This window comes from Salvia splendens, chromosome 13 (genome assembly GCF_004379255.2).
Source record: "Salvia splendens isolate huo1 chromosome 13, SspV2, whole genome shotgun sequence".
Lineage (NCBI taxonomy): Eukaryota > Viridiplantae > Streptophyta > Magnoliopsida > Lamiales > Lamiaceae > Salvia > Salvia splendens.
In genome coordinates, this window is record NC_056044.1 from 15,474,319 (window position 1) to 15,493,337 (window position 19,019).

General features: G+C 33.6%; 1 pseudogene; it reads right to left on the reverse strand.

Annotated features, from left to right (window-relative positions):
- Positions 1 to 17,697: 17,697 nt before the first annotated feature.
- LOC121761615 lies at positions 17,698 to 18,713 on the reverse strand (annotated as a pseudogene).
- Positions 18,714 to 19,019: the final 306 nt, after the last annotated feature.

The window sequence follows — 19,019 nt, forward strand, 5'->3', positions numbered from 1 at the left end:
CATTTTGTCATTTTATAGGTTAGAAATATGATTTTATCTACTGCGAGTAACATTTATCATTTTATAAACTCAGAGTATCATTCTATTCGGCAAAACTATCATTTTATATAGTAAACCTAACATTTATAAGCCAAAAGTATCATTTTATCAACTTTTAGTATCATTCTATCCGGCAAAACTATAATTTTATCATTTTTATGTCATTTTATCAGATTATATGCCATTTCTTCAGCTTATATATCATTTTATAAGGTTAGATTATCATTTTATCAGGTTAAAGTTTTATTTGATAACGAATGTATCATTTTATAAACAAAAGTATCATTTTATCAATTCAAAGTATCATTCTATAGTTAGAAATATCATTTTATCGGCTCAGAGTATCTTTTGTCATTTTATCCCTCAAAATTCAGAGTATCTTTTTATCGGCAAAAGTATCATTTTATCAACTCAGAGTATCATTCTATCTGTCAGAAATATCATTTTATCGGATGCAAGTATCATTTTGTTATTTTATCCGGCAAAACTATGATTTTGTCAACTCAGAGTATCATTCTATCGGCAAAAGTATCATTTTATCAACTCAGAGTATCATTCTATCAGTCAAAACTATCATTTTATGCAGTAAATCTAACATTTATAAACAAAAGTATCATTTTATCAACTCAAAGTATCATTCTATCAGTCAGAAATATCATTTTATCGGCTCAGAGTATCATTTTGTCATTTTATCCCGCAAAATTCAGAGTATCATTCTATCGGCAAAAGTATCATTTTATCAACTCAGAGTATCATTCTATCAGTCAAAACTATCATTTTATGCAGTAAATATAACATTTATAAACAAAAGTATCATTTTATCAACTCAAAGTATCATTCTATCAGTCAGAAATATCATTTTATCGGCTGCAAGTATCATATTGTCATTTTATAGGTTAGAAATATGATTTTATCTACTGCAAGTAATATTTATCATTTTATAAACTCAAAGTATCATTCTATTCGGTAAAACTATCATTTTATATAGTAAACCTAACATTTATAAGCCAAAAGTATCATTTTATCAACTTAAAGTATCATTCTATCCGGTAAAACTATCATTTGATCATTTTTTGTCATTTTATCAGCTTATATGCCATTTCTTCAGCTTATTTATCACTTTATAAAGTTAGATTATCATTTTATCAGGTTAAAGTTTCATTTTATGACGAATGTATCATTTTATAAACAAAAGTATCATTTTATCAACTCAGAGTATCATTCTATCTGGCAAAACTATCATTCTATGCAATAAACCTAACATATATCATTTCATCATTTTATCATTCAGTCAAAAAGTATCATTTTATCAACTCAGAGTATCATTCTATCCGGCAAAACTATCATTCTATGCAATAAACCTAACATATATCATTTTATCAGTCAGTCAAAAAGTATCATTTTATCAACTCAGAGTATCATTCTATTCGGCAAAACTATCATTCTATCCGGCAAAACTATCATTCTATGCAATAACCCTAACATATATCATTTTATCAGTCAGACAAAAAGTATCATTTTATAAACAAAAGTATCATTTTATCAATTCAAAGTATCATTCTATCAGTCAGAAATATCATTTTATCGGCTCAGAGTATCTTTTGTCATTTTATCCCGCAAAATTCAGAGTATCTTTCTATCGGCAAAAGTATCATTTTATCAACTCAGAGTATCATTTTATCAGTCAAAACTATCATTTTATGCAGTAAATCTAACATTTATAAACAAAAGTATCATTTTATCAACTCAAAGTATCATTCTATCAGTCAGAAATATCATTTTATCGGCTCAGAGTATCATTCTATCCGGCAAAACTATGATTTTGTCAACTCAGAGTATCATTCTATCGGCCAAAGCTTCATTTTATCAACTCAGAGTATCATTCTATCAGTCAAAACTATCATTTTATGCAATAAATCAAACATTTATAAACAAAAGTATCATTTTATCAACTCAGAGTATCATTCTATCAGTCAGAAATATCATTTTATCGGATGCAAGTATCATTTTGTTATTTTATCCGGCAAAACTATAATTTTGTCAACTCAGAATATCATTCTATCGGCAAAAGTATCATTTATCAACTCAGAGTATCATTCTATCAGTCAAAACTATCATTTTATGCAGTAAATCTAACATTTATAAACAAAAGTATCATTTTATCAACTCAAAGTATCATTCTATCATAAAGAAATATCATTTTATCAGCTGCAAGTATCATTTTGTCATTTTATAGGTTAGAAATATGATTTTATCTACTGCGAGTAACATTTATCATTTTATAAACTCAGAGTATCATTCTATTCGGCAAAACTATCATTTTATATAGTAAACCTAACATTTATAAGCCAAAAGTATCATTTTATCAACTTTTAGTATCATTCTATCCGGCAAAACTATAATTTTATCATTTTTATGTCATTTTATCAGATTATATGCCATTTCTTCAGCTTATATATCATTTTATAAGGTTAGATTATCATTTTATCAGGTTAAAGTTTCATTTGATAACGAATGTATCATTTTATAAACAAAAGTATCATTTTATCAATTCAAAGTATCATTCTATAGTTAGAAATATCATTTTATCGGCTCAGAGTATCTTTTGTCATTTTATCCCTCAAAATTCAGAGTATCTTTTTATCGGCAAAAGTATCATTTTATCAACTCAGAGTATCATTCTATCTGTCAGAAATATCATTTTATCGGATGCAAGTATCATTTTGTTATTTTATCCGGCAAAACTATGATCTTGTCAACTCAGAGTATCATTCTATCGGCAAAAGTATCATTTTATCAACTCAGAGTATCATTCTATCAGTCAAAACTATCATTTTATGCAGTAAATCTAACATTTATAAACAAAAGTATCATTTTATCAACTCAAAGTATCATTCTATCAGTCAGAAATATCATTTTATCGGCTCAGAGTATCATTTTGTCATTTTATCCCGCAAAATTCAGAGTATCATTCTATCGGCAAAAGTATCATTTTATCAACTCAGAGTATCATTCTATCAGTCAAAACTATCATTTTATGCAGTAAATATAACATTTATAAACAAAAGTATCATTTTATCAACTCAAAGTATCATTCTATCAGTCAGAAATATCATTTTATCGGCTGCAAGTATCATATTGTCATTTTATAGGTTAGAAATATGATTTTATCTACTGCAAGTAATATTTATCATTTTATAAACTCAAAGTATCATTCTATTCGGTAAAACTATCATTTTATATAGTAAACCTAACATTTATAAGCCAAAAGTATCATTTTATCAACTTAAAGTATCATTCTATCCGGTAAAACTATCATTTGATCATTTTTTGTCATTTTATCAGCTTATATGCCATTTCTTCAGCTTATTTATCACTTTATAAAGTTAGATTATCATTTTATCAGGTTAAAGTTTCATTTTATGACGAATGTATCATTTTATAAACAAAAGTATCATTTTATCAACTCAGAGTATCATTCTATCTGGCAAAACTATCATTCTATGCAATAAACCTAACATATATCATTTCATCATTTTATCATTCAGTCAAAAAGTATCATTTTATCAACTCAGAGTATCATTCTATCCGGCAAAACTATCATTCTATGCAATAAACCTAACATATATCATTTTATCAGTCAGTCAAAAAGTATCATTTTATCAACTCAGAGTATCATTCTATTCGGCAAAACTATCATTCTATCCGGCAAAACTATCATTCTATGCAATAACCCTAACATATATCATTTTATCAGTCAGACAAAAAGTATCATTTTATAAACAAAAGTATCATTTTATCAATTCAAAGTATCATTCTATCAGTCAGAAATATCATTTTATCGGCTCAGAGTATCTTTTGTCATTTTATCCCGCAAAATTCAGAGTATCTTTCTATCGGCAAAAGTATCATTTTATCAACTCAGAGTATCATTTTATCAGTCAAAACTATCATTTTATGCAGTAAATCTAACATTTATAAACAAAAGTATCATTTTATCAACTCAAAGTATCATTCTATCAGTCAGAAATATCATTTTATCGGCTCAGAGTATCATTCTATCCGGCAAAACTATGATTTTGTCAACTCAGAGTATCATTCTATCGGCCAAAGCTTCATTTTATCAACTCAGAGTATCATTCTATCAGTCAAAACTATCATTTTATGCAATAAATCAAACATTTATAAACAAAAGTATCATTTTATCAACTCAGAGTATCATTCTATCAGTCAGAAATATCATTTTATCGGATGCAAGTATCATTTTGTTATTTTATCCGGCAAAACTATAATTTTGTCAACTCAGAATATCATTCTATCGGCAAAAGTATCATTTTATCAACTCAGAGTATCATTCTATCAGTCAAAACTATCATTTTATGCAGTAAATCTAACATTTATAAACAAAAGTATCATTTTATCAACTCAAAGTATCATTCTATCATAAAGAAATATCATTTTATCAGCTGCAAGTATCATTTTGTCATTTTATAGGTTAGAAATATGATTTTATCTACTGCGAGTAACATTTATCATTTTATAAACTCAGAGTATCATTCTATTCGGCAAAACTATCATTTTATATAGTAAACCTAACATTTATAAGCCAAAGTATCATTTTATCAACTTTTAGTATCATTCTATCCGGCAAAACTATAATTTTATCATTTTTATGTCATTTTATCAGATTATATGCCATTTCTTCAGCTTATATATCATTTTATAAGGTTAGATTATCATTTTATCAGGTTAAAGTTTCATTTGATAACGAATGTATCATTTTATAAACAAAAGTATCATTTTATCAATTCAAAGTATCATTCTATAGTTAGAAATATCATTTTATCGGCTCAGAGTATCTTTTGTCATTTTATCCCTCAAAATTCAGAGTATCTTTTTATCGGCAAAAGTATCATTTTATCAACTCAGAGTATCATTCTATCTGTCAGAAATATCATTTTATCGGATGCAAGTATCATTTTGTTATTTTATCCGGCAAAACTATGATTTTGTCAACTCAGAGTATCATTCTATCGGCAAAAGTATCATTTTATCAACTCAGAGTATCATTCTATCAGTCAAAACTATCATTTTATGCAGTAAATCTAACATTTATAAACAAAAGTATCATTTTATCAACTCAGAGTATCATTCTATCAGTCAAAACTATCATTTTATGCAGTAAATCTAACATTTATAAACAAAAGTATCATTTTATCAACTCAAAGTATCATTCTATCATAAAGAAATATCATTTTATCAGCTGCAAGTATCATTTTGTCATTTTATAGGTTAGAAATATGATTTTATCTACTGCGAGTAACATTTATCATTTTATAAACTCAGAGTATCATTCTATTCGGCAAAACTATCATTTTATATAGTAAACCTAACATTTATAAGCCAAAAGTATCATTTTATCAACTTTTAGTATCATTCTATCCGGCTAAACTATAATTTTATCATTTTTATGTCATTTTATCAGATTATATGCCATTTCTTCAGCTTATATATTCATTTTATAAGGTTAGATTATCATTTTATCAGGTTAAAGTTTCATTTGATAACGAATGTATCATTTTATAAACAAAAGTATCATTTTATCAATTCAAAGTATCATTCTATAGTTAGAAATATCATTTTATCGGCTCAGAGTATCTTTTGTCATTTTATCCCTCAAAATTCAGAGTATCTTTTTATCGGCAAAAGTATCATTTTATCAACTCAGAGTATCATTCTATCTGTCAGAAATATCATTTTATCGGATGCAAGTATCATTTTGTTATTTTATCCGGCAAAACTATGATTTTGTCAACTCAGAGTATCATTCTATCGGCCAAAGCTTCATTTTATCAACTCAGAGTATCATTCTATCAGTCAAAACTATCATTTTATGCAATAAATCAAACATTTATAAGCAAAAGTATCATTTTATCAACTCAGAGTATCATTCTATCAGTCAGAAATATCATTTTATCGGATGCAAGTATCATTTTGTTATTTTATCCGGCAAAACTATAATTTTGTCAACTCAGAATATCATTCTATCGGCAAAAGTATCATTTTATCAACTCAGAGTATCATTCTATCAGTCAAAACTATCATTTTATGCAGTAAATCTAACATTTATAAACAAAAGTATCATTTTATCAACTCAAAGTATCATTCTATCATAAAGAAATATCATTTTATCAGCTGCAAGTATCATTTGTCATTTTATAGGTTAGAAATATGATTTTATCTACTGCGAGTAACATTTATCATTTTATAAACTCAGAGTATCATTCTATTCGGCAAAACTATCATTTTATATAGTAAACCTAACATTTATAAGCCAAAAGTATCATTTTATCAACTTTTAGTATCATTCTATCCGGCAAAACTATAATTTTATCATTTTTATGTCATTTTATCAGATTATATGCCATTTCTTCAGCTTATATATCATTTTATAAGGTTAGATTATCATTTTATCAGGTTAAAGTTTCATTTGATAACGAATGTATCATTTTATAAACAAAAGTATCATTTTATCAATTCAAAGTATCATTCTATAGTTAGAAATATCATTTTATCGGCTCAGAGTATCTTTTGTCATTTTATCCCTCAAAATTCAGAGTATCTTTTTATCGGCAAAAGTATCATTTTATCAACTCAGAGTATCATTCTATCTGTCAGAAATATCATTTTATCGGATGCAAGTATCATTTTGTTATTTTATCCGGCAAAACTATGATTTTGTCAACTCAGAGTATCATTCTATCGGCAAAAGTATCATTTTATCAACTCAGAGTATCATTCTATCAGTCAAAACTATCATTTTATGCAGTAAATCTAACATTTATAAACAAAAGTATCATTTTATCAACTCAGAGTATCATTCTATCAGTCAAAACTATCATTTTATGCAGTAAATCTAACATTTATAAACAAAAGTATCATTTTATCAACTCAAAGTATCATTCTATCATAAAGAAATATCATTTTATCAGCTGCAAGTATCATTTTGTCATTTTATAGGTTAGAAATATGATTTTATCTACTGCGAGTAGCATTTATCATTTTATAAACTCAGAGTATCATTCTATTCGGCAAAACTATCATTTTATATAGTAAACCTAACATTTATAAGCCAAAAGTATCATTTTATCAACTTTTAGTATCATTCTATCCGGCTAAACTATAATTTTATCATTTTTATGTCATTTTATCAGATTATATGCCATTTCTTCAGCTTATATATCATTTTATAAGGTTAGATTATCATTTTATCAGGTTAAAGTTTCATTTGATAACGAATGTATCATTTTATAAACAAAAGTATCATTTTATCAATTCAAAGTATCATTCTATAGTTAGAAATATCATTTTATCGGCTCAGAGTATCTATTGTCATTTTATCCCTCAAAATTCAGAGTATCTTTTTATCGGCAAAAGTATCATTTTATCAACTCAGAGTATCATTCTATCTGTCAGAAATATCATTTTATCGGATGCAAGTATCGTTTTGTTATTTTATCCGGCAAAACTATGATTTTGTCAACTCAGAGTATCATTCTATCGGCAAAAGTATCATTTTATCAACTCAGAGTATCATTCTATCAGTCAAAACTATCATTTTATGCAGTAAATCTAACATTTATAAACAAAAGTATCATTTTATCAACTCAAAGTATCATTCTATCAGTCAGAAATATCATTTTATCGGCTCAGAGTATCATTTTGTCATTTTATCCCGCAAAATTCAGAGTATCATTCTATCGGCAAAAGTATCATTTTATCAACTCAGAGTATCATTCTATCAGTCAAAACTATCATTTTATGCAGTAAATATAACATTTATAAACAAAAGTATCATTTTATCAACTCAAAGTATCATTCTATCAGTCAGAAATATCATTTTATCGGCTCAGAGTATCATTTTGTCATTTTATCCCGCAAAATTCATAGTATCATTCTATCGGCAAAAGTATCATTTTATCAACTCAGAGTATCATTCTATCAGTCAAAACTATCATTTTATGCAGTAAATATAACATTTATAAACAAAAGTATCATTTTATCAACTCAAAGTATCATTCTATAAGTCAGAAATATCATTTTATCGGCTGCAAGTATCATTTTGTCATTTTATAGGTTAGAAATATGATTTTATCTACTGCAAGTAATATTTATCATTTTATAAACTCAAAGTATCATTCTATTCGGTAAAACTATCATTTTATATAGTAAACCTAACATTTATAAGCCAAAAGTATCATTTTATTAACTTAAAGTATCATTCTATCCGGTAAAACTATCATTTGATCATTTTTTGTCATTTTATCTGCTTATATGCCATTTCTTCAGCTTATTTATCACTTTATAAAGTTAGATTATCATTTTATCAGGTTAAAGTTTCATTTTATGACGAATGTATCATTTTATAAACAAAAGTATCATTTTATCAATTCAAAGTATCATTCTATAGTCAGAAATATCATTTTATCGGCTCAGGGTATCTTTTGTCATTTTATCCCGCAAAATTCAGAGTATCTTTCTATCGGCAAAAGTATCATTTTATCAATTCAAAGTATCATTCTATCAGTCAGAAATATCATTTTATCGGCTCAGAGTATCATTTTGTCATTTTATCCCGCAAAATTCAGAGTATCATTCTATCGGCAAAAGTATCATTTTATCAACTCAGAGTATCATTCTATCAGTCAAAACTATCATTTTATGCAGTAAATATAACATTTATAAACAAAAGTATCATTTTATTAACTCAAAGTATCATTCTATCAGTCAGAAATATCATTTTATCGGATGCAAGTATCATTTTGTTATTTTATCCGGCAAAACTATGATTTTGTCAACTCAGAGTATCATTCTATCGGCAAAAGTATCATTTTATTAACTCAGAGTATCATTCTATCAGTCTAAACTATCATTTTATGCATTAAATCTAACATTTATAAACAAAAGTATCATTTTATCAACTCAAAGTATCATTCTATAAGTCAGAAATATCATTTTATTGGCTGCAAGTATCATTTTGTCATTTTATAGGTTAGAAATATGATTTTGTCTACTGCGAGTAACATTTATCATTTTATAAACTCATAATAATGAACCAAATCGGAAGGAAATCTGGAGTCTATTAAAATAATCGGAAGGAAATCTAGAGTCTATTGAAATAATCGGAAGGAAATCTCTATGGAAATAATCAGAAGGAAATCTGGAGTCTATGGAAATAATCGGAAGGAAATCTGGAGATTATGGAAATCTGGAGATTATGGAAATCTAGAGATTTTGGAAATCTGAAACCAAATCGCGGAGAATAGGAAAGAATCGAACTGAGAAAGAGATAAAGAATGGAGCGAAATTCAGAAATTTAAATGAGGGAAATGACATATTTACCACCGCGCCTTTTTTTATGAAGTAAATCTAAGTTTGAATCTCAACCACAAGATTAGAAAATATGTGTGATTCAGATTTGGTTATAGGGTTATTACGATATTTAGGGGTTATCATATGATCACAACTCATATGTATACTTATCTAGTTATTTTTAGGATTTGATTAGATTTTATTTATTAATTTACTATTTAGTTAGGATTTGATTTCATTTTATCTTATCTGCTTCAAATATTATTAATTGTTTTTATTAGGATTAGGATTACTGATCGATTCATCACAATTTCCTATTTAAGGATAAGTCTTGTTATTAAGAAGCCTCTTGGGAAAAGATCTGAGATAGAACAGTATTTAGACGGTGGCTCGTGTGTGAGGAGCAAGTGTGGTATCTGTCGGATAATTGACCATCGTTCACCCCATCAAATTGCTAGGAGTAAAGGTTGGAGACTGACGAACAAGAACATAAACTGGAAATAAAAGATTGAAATAACACAAACTGGAAATAACTGAATGGAATTAACCTATGAAATACAAGAAAATAATCCTCACTTAGGAGGCCAATCCTCACGCACGAGGCCATGGTCTAAATACCGTTCTATGTGTGATCTTTTTGTTGAGAAAAGGGGAAGTATCAATAAGCATTAAAGAAGAATAGAGTTCCAAGAATAGAGTTCCAAGAAGCATTGAAGATGTGCATGCCTTGTTCCAATAATAGTGTAGTTCCATGAATATACATTTATTGTAGGATCTCAAAGGTCACCAACATCCCTATAAATATATGGGTGTTGAGTACCATTTCATCATTCAATCAAATACAATTATCTTCTCCCATTGCTTTCTTCTCTAAATATGTTGTCTATACCATTTAACATGGTATCAGAGCGGGTTTGGACTCAGATAAGGTATCATCATCGTCCTTGATACCTTTCTCGGCCCCTTTTCATTTTTTTTTGTTTTTTCCTTTTTCCGCTGTACCTGTAACCATAAGCCAAAATGTCAAATGACAACTATATAGTAACCGAAACCTCAGATTCATCTATGGCAGATGAATTTGCCCGGCAGTTTGCCAATTTTATGCGCAATAGTTTTGCGATGAACCAACCAAATCCACCAGAAACAACTGTCGTGCCATTCAGAATCGACACGCAGCCCCTCCACATTGGTGGGAACAAGTTAAATGGAGAAAACTACGCCCTTTGGTCCGTATTGATAAAGACGGCAATAAGTGGTCTGGGAATGGTCTCTCACGTCACCGGAGTGCCTACTTCCCCACCGCGAACTGATCCAGCCTTCATACAGTGGCAACAAGCCGATCACTGTGTGATCACTTGGTTAATACAAAACATCGAGCCTCGACTGGTTAGTCGAGTTTCACAACATCCGACGGCGAAGCATATCTGGGATGCGTTGGTCGTCACATATGGGAGTGGAAGAGATAAAATCCAGGTGTATGATCTTCAGTTCAAAGCAACCACACTAAGACAAGGAAGCAGTTCATTAGAAGAAATATGGAACCGCTTGAGAGAGATCTGGATTTCAATCGACCAAAAACAGACGAACCCAATGAAATGTCCAGAGGATATGGAGATTCATAACAAATTCATACAAGATCAGAGAGTATGTCAGTTTCTATATGCAATTGATAGCAAATATGAAACAACCAAGAGGGAAATACTGAAAATGGACCCGCTTCCCTCCGTCGACTATGCGTACAACCTGATTCAGCAGGAGGAGACACGACTCCGAGTGTTACAACAGGCAAACACCGGCGGAGCAGCTGCCACGGATGGAATCGGAACCGGCCTCGCCATCCGAGGGTGGCAGAACCCTACCAGCGGCTCTCAGGGTGGCGGTCGCGGCAGCAACGGTGGTGGTCGCGGCAGCCACGGTGGTGGTCGCGGCGGCGGCAATGGCAGAAATCGGCCAAGTGATGAAGAAGACAAGTCAAAATTGGTGTGTTCCTACTGCAAACGGAAAAGACACACAAAAGATTCATGCTTTGAACTAATTGGGTATCCAGATTGGTGGGAAGAGAAGCACGGCAAGGCTCCGCAACCGTAAACTCCCTGGTATTGTGGCGGGCACGCCGCCGCAGCAGTTGGAGGCGACGGAGGCAACGTCGTGCAAGGGGTCGCGCAAACCGCCGGTGCTGTCCAGCCAGGAGGAAGGACCGGAAATGAAGCTGCTCAGCCGGCGAACACAACCGGGGTAGCAAACTTCGTCGCCGGCGGAAGTGGGAGTGTTATTTGTGATTGGAGTGGAGAATTGATGAGGGAAGAGGTGGCGCCCGATTCAGGTAGATTAGGGTTAGAGGGCTCTTTTATTGGAAGCCCCCAAATCTATGGGAAATTGTAGGTTTTACACCACCAAAATTCTCAGTCACAATTAGCCCCCAAATCTCCTGAAAATTTCATAATTTCCCAAACTACTTGCCAAAATCGATTTCAGCCTCTCGAGAAGCTTGGAGTTGTGTGTGCAGTATCTAATGGCCATGAGAAAAATGATAAATGGATTTTTGACTGTGGGGCAACTGATACCATAACATATGATGCCTCAGACCTTACCAACCTTCAGAAACCTCTAAAATCTCATATCCAAGCTGCCAATGGGGAATTTACAGTGGTTGAGGGAGCTGGAACTGTTAACATTTCCCCAACTTTGCAGTTATCGAATTGTCTATATATTCCTTCGATGTCTCATAAGTTATTATCCATTAGTCATGTCACAAAGGAATTGAATTGTACGTTACTAATGCAACCACAATTTTGTCTGTTGCAGGATATCCGAACCGGGGAGATAATTGGGCGTGGCACTGAACGTGATGGGCTTTACTATGTGGATGAGATAGCTCAAAAAGGGACTGCCATGTTAACTCACGGATCAGCTGACTGGAAAGCTTGGCTTTGGCATCGGCGCTTGGGTCATCCATCTATCGGTTACTTAAAATTGTTATTTCCTAGTATTATTCCTAAGCATGACATGTACTGTGAAACTTGTCTTTTATCCAAAAGTCATCGGAACTCTTACCCATTAAGTAATACTCGTGTTGAAACCCCGTTTTCCTTAGTACACTCGAATGTTTGGGGGCCCGCACCAGTTATTGGGGGGCAAGGTTTTCGATATTTCTTAGTTTTTGTGGATGATTGCACTCGCATGACCTGGATATATTTCATGAAACAAAAATCTGAAGTTTTGTCACACTTTACCCATTTCTATAACCTTATCCAAACTCAGTTTCACAAAACCATCCAGGTCCTTCGGTCAGATAATGGGGGGAAGTTCGTTAATTCTACCATGAAACAATTCTTCCAAAACAAAGGCCTTATACACCAAACCACATGTGCTCATACTCCCGAACAAAACGGTGTGGCAGAAAGGAAAAATCGATCTCTCCTCGAAATGACTCGTTCTATGCTTATAGAGTCAAAAGCCCCGAAACACTTCTGGCCAGAAGCCATTGCCACCTCAGCCTATCTCTTAAACCGATTGCCCACAAGTATTCTCAAACACAAAACTCCTCTACAAGTCTTGTCCACCTTCACAAAAATTCCTCCGCCCTTGACTCTTGAACCTCGCGTCTTCGGATGCTCTGTTTTTGTCCACATTCCTAAACATGAAAGAACTAAACTATCCCCATGCGCTATCAAATGCATTTTTGTAGGATATAGGGTAAATCAAAAGGGGTATAGGTGTTTCGATCCAAAGTCCAACCAGATGTTTGTTACAATGAACTGCAACTTTCTTGAAACTGAGTACTTCTTTACCCATCTTAGCGGTTAGGGGGAGAGTAATGTTAGGGATAACAATGATACGGACCCGCTAAGTTGGATCTCAATGCCACTGCCAACGCCAAGCAATCCTGATGCGGATCTATCAGAGAAAACAGTAAGCAATTCCACTAAGCAAGTCTCTGATGTGGTAGAGTCCATCGTAGAAGGTGGCATCGCCTCAAATATTTCTCCGTTAAGGTTATCCAATATAAGTAATCCTGTGGATACAGATAATTGTTTGGCTAACACTGTAAGTGCAGAAGAAAATTCAATTGAGACCGAAGAAAGAGAAATTGAGGAAGTCGAGGTCGAAGGAGTTGACCCTGACACTGGGAGGTACATACTTCCACCAAGGTCAAACAGAGGAGTTCCACCCAAAAGGTATACACCAGAGAGGATTGACAGGAAAAAGCGGTACTCTGTTGTGAACCTAGCCAAAGGCCATTTATCAGAGATGGCTCGGGCTTTCGAGAATGCACTATATGAGGAAGAAGAAATACCACAGACATGGGAAGAAGCTATGAAATACAAGCATTGGAGGGAAGCAATGAAGAAAGAGATTGATGCACTGATTCGAAACCACACATGGGAGAAATGTGCTCTACCAGAAGGGAAGCGACCAGTGGGTTGTCGATGGGTCTTCACTATCAAAAGAAGACCTGATGGCTCGATAGAAAGGTACAAGGCACGACTTGTCGCAAAAGGCTATACTCAGACATATGGAGTTGACTATTCTGAGACCTTCTCTCCAGTAGCTAAGATGAACACTATTCGGGTGTTGTTATCCATTGCTGCTAATAGGGACTGGCCATTACACCAGTTTGATGTGACGAATGCCTTCCTACATGGAGAGTTGAAGAAGGAAGAAGAAGTTTACATGGAGGCACCCCCAGGTTTTGCAACAGATTTTAAAGCAGGTGAAGGGTGCCGATTGAGGAAGACCTTGTATGGATTGAAGCAATCTCCAAGAGTATGGTTTGGGAAGTTTGTTGGGGCAATGATTAGCTATGGATATACACAGAGCAATTCAGACCATACGCTATTTTTTAAGAAGCAGGGTGATAAGATCACATGTTTAATCATATATGTTGATGACATGATTATTACAGGTGACGACCTAGAAGAGATTGAGGAATTAAAGAAAAATCTTTTTCAGGAATTTGAGATGAAGGACTTGGGGAATCTCAAGTACTTTCTTGGGATTGAAGTGCTAAGGTCAACCAAAGGAATTTTTCTGCGACAAAGGAAGTATATCTTGGACATCCTAGCAGAGACTGGCCTACTGGAATGTAAACCAGCAGACACTCCTCTGGCGGTTAATCACGGATTACAAATCAGAGAAGGAGCCATGGCTGACCGTAGTCGATATCAGCGACTGGTCGGAAAACTCATATATCTCTCGCACACTAGGCCAGATATTGCCTATGCAGTTGGGGTCGTAAGTTAGTTCATGCATAAGCCGCAGACAGATCACATGGAAGCAGCACTTAGGATTTGTCGGTATTTGAAGAGAACTCCAGGGCATGGAGTGTTGTTCGCCAAAAATGGGCATCTTGAGATTCATGGTTATACAGATGCTGACTGGGCAGGGAACCCAAACGATAGAAAGTCTACAGCAGGCTACTTTACCTTTGTTGGAGGTAATTTGGTAACATGGAGAAGCAAGAAGCAGAAGGTGGTGCCTCTTTCGAGTACTGAAGCAGAATTTCGTGAGATTAAAAGTGGGTTGACCGAGATTTTATGGTTAAGGAGATTGATGAAAGAGATTAATATCTCTCCAAAGCAAGTGACAGTTGTATTGTGATAACAAAGTCGCTATAAGCATCTCACAAAATCCAGTACAACATGATCGAACGAAGCATGTGGAGGTTGACAGACACTTCATCAAAGAAAACATTGAGAATGGGATTGTCGAACTCCCTTTTGTTCGCTCTGAGGATCAACTTGCCGACATCCTAACTAAAGCAGTCAACTCAAGGAGCTTTGAAGATGTGCTTTCCAAATTGAGTTTTGGAGATCCCACCACTCAATTTGAGGGTGAGTGTTGAGAAAAGGGGAAGTATCAATAAGCATTAAAGAAAAATAGAGTTCCAAGAATGGAGTTCCAAGAAGCATTGAAGATGTGCATGCCTTTATCCAATAATAGTGTAGTTCCATGAATATACATTTATTGTAGGATCTCAAAGGACACCAACATCCCTATAAATATATGGGTATTGAGTACCATTTCATCATTCAATCAAATACAATTATCTTCTCCCATTGCTTTCTTCTCTAAATATGTTGTCTATATCATTTAACACTTTTCCCAAGATGCCTCTTAATAATAAGACTCATCACCGTTCCCCAAGATGCCTCTTAAAAGTATATTTATAAATAAAATCTAATCAAAACCTAAAAATAACTAGATAAGTATGCATATCCTGCTATATGCATATCAACCATATCAAATCTTGTTCTGTATCACTCTGTGTGTTTGTGAAACTATCAGTTCACATCCCAATTTTGATGAGAGCTTTAAAATTTGTAATGCTCCACCTTTTAACCAACAATATTCTTATGTTCTGATCTACCTATTTTCTACAATCTTGGTTTGGTCAGAATATGATGTATTAACTTTGAAATGTTTCCATCTCTCTACTTTTTGTTTCCAGTATTCTGGTACTCCTGCTTTAAAGGGGGATTTCGTCAGGTATATCTTTTGATAAACTAGCATCCATTCCTGAGTGATCCTTTAGGAGAAAATGATTTGAGGGGAAATAAAAGTTCCAATACAACAAAATTATGTCATATTATTCGTGTTCTTAATTTCACCAAAAATAATTCACCTATCGAAATCATGTAATAATAATCTATCAAAGAACTCCAGATTTTAACAAAAAGAGTGCCCCTACTTTTTTTTATTTTTCCATATCAATTATCTGTGAACTTCATCTCCTTGACTTGTTGGAGGTGAATACTAATGCAATGTGACCAGAACTTATAAAGCATTCAACTATGTTATCGATTGTAGGTGCTACAGCCAGTATTCATGCATCAAAGATATTTTGAGATTGTTGACTTTTTTTTTGGCAGCATGACATTATTTTGATGCATCCAGTGTTTGTTTTCCTGCTGTTACTGGAGCTTCTTATGTTACCAGTCTCCTCTGGTTATGCTTCTAATTAATTTAATCATCATACTAAATGTAATTTTCTCCTTGGCTGAATAAAGATACAAGTTAACTTGGATAAACTCACAAGATTTGATATTTTTGTAATTTTAATTTTTTTTCTCTTTATAAACAGATGTGGCAAGAGAACGATTCAAGGTATTCTGAACGATGGCTTTAATGCTGTCATGCGATACTACTTGAACAACTTCGTTGATGGTACAAAACAGGTTTGCATGCTTTCCCTCATTTTAACTGGCTTGCATAGTTTGTTGAATACAGAAGTTCTAAAACATATCTTCATAGAATTTTGAATCAGCATCAGCTGATCTAGCGTTGTCTACTTAGGATCATAGCTCTGATAGATCTAATTTTTTTTGTCACTTCATTGTGTAGGAGCACACATGTAGGAGTTTATCCCACAACAATTCCTCCATTAGCACTAAATTTTTGCAAATTCAGCAATGAGCAAACTCTTATCACCTATAAATATTTTGTAGCATATGTATGCCTGTGTTTATGTCTGTAGCAAATTGGCTTCATATTTTCTCTCGGTTTCTCTATGTGATGGACGTAAACAAAATCTGCTTATCTTGTTTAATATATTAGCTGCATAATTTAACCTTTGATTCCATTTTGAAGGATGCTGTTGATCTAGTACAAGGACATTATATTGTTTCTGTTTTTCGAAGCACAGAAAGGCGGTATTGAGGCAGTGGCAGTAAGTAATCCGTAAATACCTGCTTTCTCGAAGCACGACTTATATTGTATTTTTTGCACTTCTTCAGTCCTTTCCATTGGCTTTAGGAGTGATTCTGATAGGCTTGTTCTTCGCGTTGTTGTCACTTAGACGAGGTAAGGATGCACGTCTTGTCAATTGCTGTTGCTTCTAGTTCTGTACTAAAATTATTCCACTCGTTCTCTTTGCCATAGTTGTAGTAAACTTACAAACTTGTTAGGCCATGCTTGTTATTGGGACTTTCAGTATATGATATTATTGGATCGAATTCGAATGCGTATTACTCTGTATAAAAACTCTTCTGAACCTAACTAGATTAGGACTCACAATCTATGGAATTTATTAGCATTGAGTTCTACTGATTAATACCTTGTTGTTTTGTAGTTCGACACGATCTATGGAATTTACTATTTACCTTCATGTGGGCAAGCATGAGTTTGACTATAGCAGTGTTTCTAAAGGCCAACGGCCGCATCTTCTGCAACCGCCCTCGTCTGCACCAACCTAGACGTTGATTCTGGGATTTTAGCTACATTAGCCATACTGCTACTATTGTTAATTTATGACCTACATGTATGCTTTCATTGTTACACATTTTATTTAGCTGATCAATATACATACAATTAACCTGTATTGTAAACTGGCAATTCGAATGAAAATGCTTATTAGTGAGTAGAAAGATATAGGTGGAGGTAAAGACGGCCACAACGCCTCAGGCAAATACAGCAGCTCATATGATAAGAAAAGAAGAAAAAGGAAAATGATGAGAGTCACAGAAGCTTCTTCTTCGCTGCCCTCTGAAAATTCAGCACGAGCCACAGCGCCTTGGGTGAAGACAGCAGGGAGCCACAGTAGGAAGTTACTAAGACGCGTCTCCCCTGAAGTCCTCACCAGTATCTCAGGATCAGGCGCCACCCCCATATCCACATCAGACAGCCTTATCACACCTCACTCTTGTCAAGGCACGACTGATGAGCAGCGTGGGCGATTTCATCAGTCGAAGTGTATGCAACAGCAATGAGAAGAATGGCTCTGCTATTGTGAGCAGTGACTCACTCTCATCGCAGCATTCCTCACAGGTTCACTCAAGAGCTTCAAATTCCCAACAAACTCCACCCTCACTCCGTACTGATTCACAATGCTCTCCTCCTTGACCAGCCCTTCAATCTTCTCCAGCATGAGGTCCATCACGCCTTGCACCTCGTCCGGCTTCCTCTTGAAGTTGTCTGTGCTGAACGCGTACACAGTGATGTACTTCACTCCAAGCTCGTAGCAGTACTTCATCAGGGTCAACCCCCACTTCCTCGCGTACCTCCTGTTTCCATCCAGGATGTGGCTTGGGACCGGCCCCACTGACAACACTTGGAAAAGGCATCTTCTCATGTAGCTCACCCAACTCCCAAATGTTGTTGCTGTTGGTGTTCCTCTCCATCTCTAATTAATTGTTATTGTTGTCAACCTACATATCAAGAATATTTATAAGAATTATAAAGCTGATATATTCAAAAATACCTTTTTCAAGTGAAAGGAAACACAAGAGAGAAAACCTGCAGCAAACAGATTATCATAACAAAATGTAAAATCAAAATATTTTGAGCAACATCTAGTTGCGTACCACGTTTATGAAAAATTCCTTTGTCAATTTTGAAATCAACAACTATGTATGTATATATACATAAACGTGCATATATTTAGACAAGAGTTTATTTGTATATACTCGTTCCGTCCCATAAAAATGTGAGCACTTTCCATTTTCGTCCGTCCCATAAAAAATGGTCATTTTCATTTATGGAAAGTTGTCCCCCAACTCATTACTCATATATATCAATTTATTTACAACTTATATAACTATGGTCCATCATCACAACTCATTAAACACTAATAATAATATGGGTCTCACTATCCACTAATACTATTTTAA